A 10,490-nucleotide genomic window follows, 5' to 3' on the forward strand; every position below is an offset into this window, starting at 1 on the left:
TATATCATCTGAGCTTGTGGAAGTACACTCTATGAAATTTGCACAATGAAGAAGTCACACACACACACACACACACACACACACACACACACACACACACCTGGTTAATAGCAGAAGTTGGGGCTAGAAAATTCATATTAATATCCTGGCTGTACCACTTACTGTGGTCTTAGGAAAGTTCATTCACCTTTCTGAACCTCCATTTCTTCATTGTAAAGCTGAGGAACCTACGAGCGTCAATGGGTGGCTGGAAGGGTTAAATATGTAAATTTCTAAACCCAGGGCCTGGCACATGACAAGTGCTCATCAAAAGGACTAAGTCTCTTCCAAGTTCTTTTTCTGAAGAAAGTATCCCTAGTCCCTTCTCCATCATTTATGGTTTTCGGGTCCCTTCTCCATCCTTTTAAGTGGGTGATATCCCACTGTTTAAATAGATGGTATTTTAATTGGATTCTATACCAAGTGAAATGCACTCATTGAAATGCAGTTCACACAGCACTGAATGGGGACACCACCCCTCTCTGGTGCTGAAGATTGCCCTTTAGTAAATGAGTTTCTTCTGGCAGAGGTTTTCCCATCAACACCATCATATTAACACATGTGGACGTGTGCTGCCTTGATTCATCATCCATGGAACTGAGCTTTTATATAACATGAAAGAGGAAAACAGGCTTATTCCTAGCCGCAGGTGTTGGGAATCAAGAAGCTTGGGAGGTCACATTCATGGGGGATCACAAAACATCTTAGAAGGGGTGTGTTGTGGGTGTCATCAGTGAAGGGAGGGTAGACAGAAAAGAATTGAAATTGGGTACCCAGATGGCAGAGATGGTGAGGGGTGCCCAATGCAGGCTCCAAGGCTGCCAAGGCAGACAAGAAGAGGTGAACAGCAGGCCCTGAATTCCTCTGGATGATTGCCAAAGGTTCAGAAGAAACAGAGAGCGTGTGAAGTCCAGCTTTACAATCCTTTGTAGGAACCTCAAGAGCTGAAGAAGATGGTGCAGCCAAGGCAGCTCTGTGTCCCTTAGCTGAGACCCATCAGGTCCAGTGTGAGGAGCGTGTCTTCACACATGCCTTTGAAAACACATGGGGTATTGCACACCTGCTCAAATCAAACTAGACACCAGGAAAGGCAGAAGAGCCCAAACAGAAAACCACCCTTTTGTTTTAATCAGCTTTGTGTCACCATGACTAAAATACCTGACAAGAACAACTTAAAGGGACTGGGGCTGTAGCTTAGCGGCAGAGTGCTTGCCTAGCATGAGTAGGCACTGGGTTCAATCCTCAGCACCACATTTAAAAAAAAAATAAACAAATCTCCATCTACAACTACAAAAAAAAATTTAATTAAAAAAAAAAAAGGACAACTTAGAGGAGGAAAAGCTTATTTAGGCTCATGGTTTCAGAGGTTCAGTCCAAAGACCACTGACTATTGCTCTGGGCCTAAGGTGAGGCAGCACATAATGGCCCAAAAGTATGACAGAGGAAAGCTGCTCAACCAGGAAGCAGAAAGAATGAGAAGAGGCCACAGAGAAGATGAACCTTCCAGCATACGCCACCAGTGACCCACCTCCTCCAGCCTGCCCCACCTACCTATAGTTACCACTCAGTCCATTCAAACGAGAATGAACTGATTAGGTTACAGCTCTCATAATCCTATTATTTCACCTTCAAATATTCCTGCACTAACACAGGAGCTTTGGGGAGACAACTCAGATCCAAATCAAATCAAACACCTCTGAAAAATAAATCTCTGACAGGACAAATCAAACCAAACACCTCGGAAAAATAAATCTCTGACAGGACAAGAACCGTAGAGGCTGCTCTGCCTGTCTTCTCCTCACCATAGGACTTCCTTCTGGGACATGTCCACCACCTTCTATCAAAGCATCCCATGGTCCTAAATTAGTTACTCATTCTTTCTCTGTTTTGGTAACATTTATTTGTTTCTTTCTTTCTTTATTTATTTAGCCTTTTCATCAGACTGGGGATCTAACCCAGGGATACTTTACCACTGAGCTATATCCCCAACCCTTTTAAATTTTTATTTTCAGATAGGGTTTCACCAAGTTTCTGAGGATCTTGCTGACTGACTGAAGCTTGCCTTGAACTTGCAATCCTCCTCTCTCAGCCTCCTGAGTTACTGGGATTATAGGCCTGCACCCCCATGCCTGGCTAGTTTTCTTAACTTTCAAAATAAACCTAATAAGGTTAGTACTGTCTTTGAATATGTTAGCATGTTAGACATGAGATTCCGCTAGGGAGTTTTGAATTAGAGACAAGACTCTAATTACATTTAAACCAGCTCCAGGACAGCTTCTCCTAGCTCCAGCCTCCAGCCACCTATTGTGGTAGCGAGGTTTACTGAAGAGGAGAGAGAGAGAGAGAGAGAGAGAGAGAGAGAGAGAGAGAGAGACGCCAGGGAGTGGACTTTTATTGGGGAACAAAAACTTCCGGGGAAAATCCCATCCAATGAAGGTTAATGAGGGCAGCATCCCAAGGTCAGGGGTGACAATTGGGTCTTCCGGGTAGTGGCCAGACACGCCTCTGTACGGACAAGCCCTCGGACCTGGAGAAGGGTGGGGAAAGCTCTGACACAGCTGTGCCTAAGCGCCTCTCGCCCAGCCAGGGAGGTTACTCAAATCACAGGTGAGGATGGCCTCCCACAAAATACTATAAAGAAGAGAAAAAATATTTTCTGCAAAAAGTACAAAAGGATGATGCACCAACTTTCCTCTCTGTTTTCACTAAAATAATGGGCTTTAGTTTCTGAATACCACCAAGTTTAAATTCATTGCTCCAAATCCTAAAGAAAAAAAAAATTCTCAAGACCCTTTGAGATCATCAGAAGGTGAGGGGCTACTTTGTACCCTGAAAGGAGTGGGGTGAGTCATCTTGCACTTGGCAATGGTTATATCTGGAACTCCATTCATCTCAGAACTGCAGTCTGGTGACTTAACATCACCAGTGTTTGTCTTCTCTAGACATTGTCATAAGTTTTTTCTGATTTATGAATGACCAATTTCTTTTCCTAGTTGTTATGGTTTGGATATGAAGTATCCCACAAAAGGCTCATGTTTTGAAGGCTTAGTTCTTAATATAGAAAAGTTCAAAAGTGTTGTTTGAGGAAATTATTGGATCATGTGATCTCTAACCTTATCAGTGTATTAATCCTTTAATTGATTAATAATTTGAATGGGCTCCTGGGAGGAAACTGTGGGCAGGTAGGACATGATTAGAGGAAATATGCAACTTGGGTCAGGCCCATGGGGATTTATTCCTGCCCCCCTCTTCCCTTTCTGGCCACCATGAGGTGAGAGGCTTTCTTTCATCATGGCTTTTCTATCATGATGTTCTTGACCTGAGGCCCAAATCAATGGACTGAAACTACCAGTCTACCATGGACTGAAACTTCGGAAACCACAAGCCAAAAAAAAAAAAAAAAAAACTTTTCCTTTTCTCAGGTATTTGTCACAGCACTGAAAACCTGACTCACGGGAAATTGGTACTAAGAAGTGGGGTCAATGCTATGACTGTACTTCACCATGTGGTTTGGAAGTTTTTGAAACTGGCTGGTGGGAGAAATGTGGAGTTGCAGGCTGGCAAAGTCTTAAAATGTTTTAAGTAGAGCTTAACGGTCAATTCTGGTGGGAGCTTGAAAGACCAGAATGTGATGAGAATGTGAATAGTAAAGACTGTGCTCCAGAGGTTTTGGATGGGAACAAGAACTCTGTTGGGAACTGGAGTAGAAACTGTTTCTGGCCGAGAACTTGCTACATTTTGTTCATGCCCTGAGATTCTGTGTGAAGCTGAATTTAAAGGTGATGGACCAAATAATCTGGCAAAAGAAATTTCAAGGCAACACAGCATTCAGGAGATGGTATGGGTATGGCTGGATGCTTTTTGGTAGGTTGCTGTGACTATTATGAATAAAAAGCAGAGCAGAAAGATTTGAAAGCTTGTAGTTTGACCAGAAAAGTGCATATCAATTGAAGGCAAGGAAAGTATAATTGTCAAAGAGACTGGCACTACACATATACAATTAAAATGATGCCTCAAGAGCATCTCAGAAATCAGCAAAACCCAACCCATCACAAACTCAAGTGTATAAAAGGAAAACCTTGTTTGAAAGACTTGACTTTGAGAAGGGAGTGCTGGAGGGCCCTGGTCCCACAGTCACCTAGGAGGAAGTTGTTTTCTTAGAATTCATTGCGTTGTGCTCAGCTGCCCAGGCACTCAGAGACCATCGCAGTCATGGTCCAAGGGAGCCCTGTTATTGCTCCTGTGAACGGCAGACCTTGGCATTGACCACATGGTGCTGGTTTTGCAGGGGTGACGAATGCAAGAGTTACAGCGTCGTGGAAGTTTTCACTCAGATTTCACAGAAAGGCCTGGAAGCCAGGCAATGTGTGTCAGGATCAGAACCCCCCACCCCATAGGCATCTCCTGAGAGGGTGACACATGAAGCTGTGCAAATGAATCTGAAGCTGTACTGGAGACCCCAGGAAGTTGGGGATACCAGGACTATGGAACATCTACCAAAAAAAGCCGCAGGCAGGAAACAGAGCCAGGTCAAGAGAGAGGCCATGTGAACTGTAACTGGCAAAGCCATGGGGCAGAGCTGCCTCAGTTCTTTGGCACTCACATCTCCAAATTTGTGCTTTATGTTTATACAAAACAGTAGTAGAATTTGTTGTGGTATATTTATTTGTACATGCACATAACATAATTTGGTCAATTTCATTAACCAGTACCTCCCCCTTTTTCTTCTCTCTTCTCTTCCCCTGATCCCAGACCTGTCTTCCTTCTGTTTTCATGAAATCCCCCTTTTTCTAGCTTCCACATATGAGAGGAAACATATGACCCTTGACTTTCTGAGTCTGACTTACTTTACTTAATATGATGTTCTCCAGTTGCATCCATAACATAATTTCATTCTTCTTTATGACACAATAAAACTCCATTGTGGTCCAGCACAGTGGCACACGCCTGTAATCACAAGTTCAAGGCCAGCCTCAGCAACTCAGCAAGGCCTTCAACAACTCAGTGAGACCCTGTTTCTAAATAAAATATTGTTTAAAAGGCTGGGAATGTGGCTCAGTGGTTAAGAACCCTTGGGTTCAATCCCTAATACCAAAAAAAACCCCCACAAAATTATATATATATATATAAAACATTTTCTTTATCAGTTCATCTGTTGGTAGATACCTAGGCTGGTTCCATAACTTGGCTCTTGTGAATTGCATTGCTATTAAGATGGCTACACATGTATTGCTTTAGTATGATGATGATTTTAGCTCTTTTGGAATAAATGCTATGGACTAGTATAGTTGGGTCATAATGCAGTTCCATTCCTAGTTTTTGAGAAACTTCCATACTGATTTCTATCACGACTATACTAATTTACAATCCCACCAAGATTGTATAAGTGTTCCTTCTCCCCACAGCAAGAACAATGAAATCCTTAAGAATTCATAAAATTGCTACTGGAACAATTACTGCATTTACAAAGCAGACTCCCATGATAGGAGATTGGTCAAATTATTGGATTTAATTCTCTGCAAGAAAGATATAAGAAACTTTATAATGCAATATCTAGCTGCTAAATAAACAGTGTTGTTCTAGTGTTCAGGTTTGAAAATTTTTTGCTACCAAAAATTTCAGCCAAAGTTATAAACAGCAGAATCTTTTATTCAGCCTAGTAGTTCTAGAAAGTCTGTAATTCTACTGACTCTGCTGGCAATGGCATCTTTGCCACCCTTCCATTCTTACCATCCACCCAATTTTCTGGAAAATATGCAGGTCATATAACTGCACAGACCAGAGACTTTCCACAGTGCATATTCCCAAGGCCTGAAGAGCCCATATGTGACCAACAAATATAATTTTTCATTTGCAAAACAAGAAATCAAACACTGCATCATACTTTTGTCCCAATTGCAATCACTTCATAGGAATTATGTCAGGAATTTTCATAATCTTGCAAGAACTATAAAAGAAAATAAATGTGTCTTAGTCCATTTTCTAATACCAGTAACACAGGAAAGAGGTATTTTTTGATGCATGGTTCTGAAGGTCCAAGTCAAGAGGTCACATCTGGTGATGGCCTTCTTTTTTTTTTATTAAATTATTTTATTGTTGGTTGTTCAAAACATTACATAGTTCTTAATATACCATATTTCACAGATTGATTCAAGTGGGTTATGAACTCCCATTTTTACCCCGTAGATAAGTGATGGCCTTCTTGATGACACAGTCTCAAGGTTTTACTGCCATATGACATGAAACAGGGAGCAATCCTGAGGGCTCCATTCTGATAACTTTATCTTCCAATCACTTCCCACAGGCCCCACTTTCTAGTCAGATTAACTTTCCACCCTCTTAACACCTCACAATGGATAGTAGACTCTAATTGAATTTGGGGAGACAAACCATTTTCAAAGCACAACAAGGTGCTAGAGAAACTGAAGAACTAACTCATGGTAAAGCAGAACAAAATGTTATTGAGTCATTAAGTTAGGTCTTTTCAGTTTGATGGCAAATTATAAAACTAAAATAGCTCCAACCCTCAATTCAAAGGCAAAACCTTCTTTCTGTATTCTTTCCTTTTTGAAGTGTAATCTATGCTGTAAATATTCACAAGAGATTGGACCTGCAAACTACTAAACCATTATCAGAATCAAGAAAACAAGTTCTAAGCTCTCCCCACCCTACTCTTGCTTCAGCTGTGCAGTAGAGAGTCCTTTAATAAGAGGAGCCCCATGGATGGGTGGGGCAGGGGAGATGGGGGCCAAAGGCAGAACAAGGTCAACATGACAACTCTTTATATTTGAGACGTGGGTCTCACTATGATGCCCAAGCTGGTAATAAACTCCTGGTTCAAGCAAGTCTTCCAAGTTGCTGGGATTACAGGTATGTGCACAGTACCTAGTTTCAATACTACAACTCTTCACACTAGTTTGAAGACCTTGAGATAAGAGTTTATTCAAGACACTCATTCCAAATATGATGGTTTGTTAAGATCTTGACTCTTTCCTAAGAAATCCTTAAGGAAGACTAAACTGTCAACAATAACCCTGTGTAGTAAATACAGATATTGTTACTTCCCAAGTAGTCCTGTAGTATTTGGGGACAAGTGGGGAAGGTTCCCAGGGCCACTGATAATAATATTGTTAAAGGCAATGGACTCTTAACCCCCTTGAGAAAATGCTAGTCTAAGGTAGAATTAAAACAGGGATATCACCTGTAAATTCTTTTTTGTGTGTGTGGGGAGAGGAGTACCAAGGATTAAACTCAGGGCACTCGACCACTAAGCCACATCCCCAGCTCAAAACTGTATTTTATTTAGGGACAGGGTCTCACTGAGTTTCTTAGCACTCAGCAAAAGCAAAGTGCTGAGGCTGGCTTTGAACCTGCAATCCTCCTGCCACAGCCTCCTGAATCACCTGTAAATTCTTACCATGAATATCACTTCATAGAAGCAGATTTGTTTGTAAACATAAAAGTATTCTAAAATCAATGAATTAAAACCATGTCACTATAAAATTCAGCAGAGAATTACACAGATGTAATCCCTCCAAAAAAGAAAAAGTCTTGCTTCCCAAAAGGCATGTATCTTTCCTTACTACATTACACATTTTAAGACATATACAGAACATTTACAGTAGTATCAGAAGCAATTTAAATTGCTATGTTTTAGTGCTGGGTATGTAGCTCAATGATAGAGCACTTGCTTAGAATGCATTAGTCCCTGGGTTCCATCCCCAGCCCTGCAAAAAAAAAAAAAGACTGTTTTTTATTGACTACCATTGTCTTATCAAGAAAGAGATGTATTTCAAGTCTTTATGTTGGATCAATTATTAGTAATCAGAATGAACATATCCTCCTATGGTCAGAGATTAGCAACAGAACTAAGCACAATACATTATTTGAGCAGAGAAAGTGGGAACTTCTGGTCTATGCCAACATCTAGCCCAAGGCCTTGTATGAGCAGATGTTCAATAAATGGCTGGGTGAAATACAAAAGTGCTATAATAGCCACAAAGTAACTGAAATGCTATACACTGCCAATTAGTATGAAGTAGCTAATGAACATTATCATCTATGCTAATTTTACATTAAGAAGGGGAAAAAATCAAGCAATCGATTTTTATAGAAAAGTGCCATTAAATTTTTCTCTGATATAATCACACACAATATTATTGTGCTTATCCTGGCTGCCACATTGAAGAAAGACAGCTACATTCAACAAATATTTGTTGAATCTCCATTAGGTTTACAAAAGTACCAAGATTCATTCAGATGATTTGGGCTATGAGAAGCAGGTCCCTCCATGACCACCAGGGGGCGCCAGAGGCAAGCACATCTCAATGACTGGTGAAAGTAAAGCCTCTCCACACCTAAACTTAGATATTCTAGCTCAGAGTGACAGTCTTAGCCACTTCCTCTTCACTGTGTACCTTCTTTGACAGAAATTTCACTAAAACATAAAATATGATCCATAAATTGGAATTCAGCTGTAGTCACTTTGGTATATTTGTATATGTATATATATACATATATCCTCCCCGCCAATTATCCTAAATACAACGTTTTGAAATCAAAGGGGAAGCAAAAAACCTTCACAACTAAAAGCTATACCACGTGATTACCATCTTAGTTGTCTATTATATATATATATATATATATATATATATATATATATATATATGACAAGCACAAGGAATCATTATCTTCTTAGTTTTGCTAGTCTTTATACAATAGCATTTTTTTAAATAAATGGCAGTAAGATATACATAATACATAACTGATCATCTTAACCATTCTTATGTACAGTTCTTGAGGCATTAAGTGCACTCACATTGTGTTATGCAACCATCACTACCACCTATTTCCAGAAACTCTTTTCATCTACTCAGACTAAAATTCCATACCAACTAAACACTAACCCCTGGTGCCCATTCCCCCACTCCCTGGCAACCACCATTCAGCTTTCTGTATTGATGGATTTGACTATTCTAAGAATCTCATGCAAGTGGAATCATACAAAATTTGTTACAGTTGTGACTGGCTTATTTCAGTTAGCCTATCTTCAAAGTCCAGAATATTGTAAATATGTCAGAATTATTTTTGCTTTTTAAGGTTAAACAATATTTCATTGTATATGTATACCACATTTTGTGTGTCCACTCACCCATCCATGGACACTTAGGTTGCTTCCCCTTTTGGGTTATTGTGAATAATGTTAAGAACATGGGTGTTCAATTATTTGTTTGAGTTTCATATCATTTTAAATCTATAGTTTTTATGAAAATGTTTTAATGAAAAGTATTATATTTCAGTTTACCTTGTAATACAATATTTGCCAAAGAGACTACAAACATTGAGAACTGTAAATGCCCCTGTAATGAAGAAAAATAGAAACCACTCATATGCTACTTAGAATAAGAAAATGTTCAAAGCATTTTAGAAACCTTCTAGAATAAGAAATGTTCAAAGCGGTTTTTTTTTTAAAAAAACCTTCTAGAATCATATTTCTCATTTTTTTCCTAAAACAAACCCGAGTTTACATAATTACTACATATATACATTCTCAAGTTCAAAAGGGGGAAAAGAACTTTAGATGTGCCTTTACAAATTTTGTGCTCTTTCTCTCTAGAACAACCTTAAACTCAGAACTCAATAAAACAAGCAAATTCTTTAAGACAAGCAGATTGCTAATCTGAGATCTAAACTCTAATAAAAGCAGGCTGCTCCACGGAGATTTGAAAACACCCAGAGACTCAACTTATGCAACATTCTTGCAATAAATCCATCACTCATAAAGGAAACTTTGAAATCATTTTCAGCCTTTAGAATGACCACCAAAATTCCATTATTATTTATTAAATATCGTCTGTCGACCAAGCATGATACCTCAATTTAGGGAGTTTAAAGGAACACACGGCCTGCCTGATTTGAAACGATGATTAACGTGGACCAGATTCTGTGTTCAGTGACCTTTTGTCCTACGTGTCCCTTTCAAGTGTGGGTAAATCCAATCCTGAGGGTTAAAGATGTCAAAAACTGGCTGGGGTTGTGGCTCAGAGGTAGAACGCTCGCCTAGCACGTGTGGGGCGCTGGGTACGATCCTCAACACCACATAAAAATAAAATGAAGGTATTGTGTCCAACTACAACTAAAACAAAATATTTTTTTTAAAAAAAAAATGTTAAAACCTTCGTCCCTGCACAGAGAAGCCCTTTAGGCTGCACATTGGTATTCCGTCCCAGGACGGGTTCCAAATAATGACCCGCAGGAAGATGATCCGTAGGGACACCTTCCCATCACCTCAGGCCCCGCCAAGTATCATGCTCCTCGAACAAGTTATTTTAAAAAATAAATAAATAAATATTAAGAAGAATCCATATGCCTGCAGGCTAAATTAAGTGTGTGTGACAGGAAGCAGGCTCCCGGCCCGCTATTTATAGCCTTCTCCCCTGCCCGGGGCGCCT

This window comes from Spermophilus citellus (assembly GCF_964194105.1).
Source record: "Spermophilus citellus genome assembly, chromosome: 1".
NCBI lineage: Eukaryota > Metazoa > Chordata > Mammalia > Rodentia > Sciuridae > Spermophilus > Spermophilus citellus.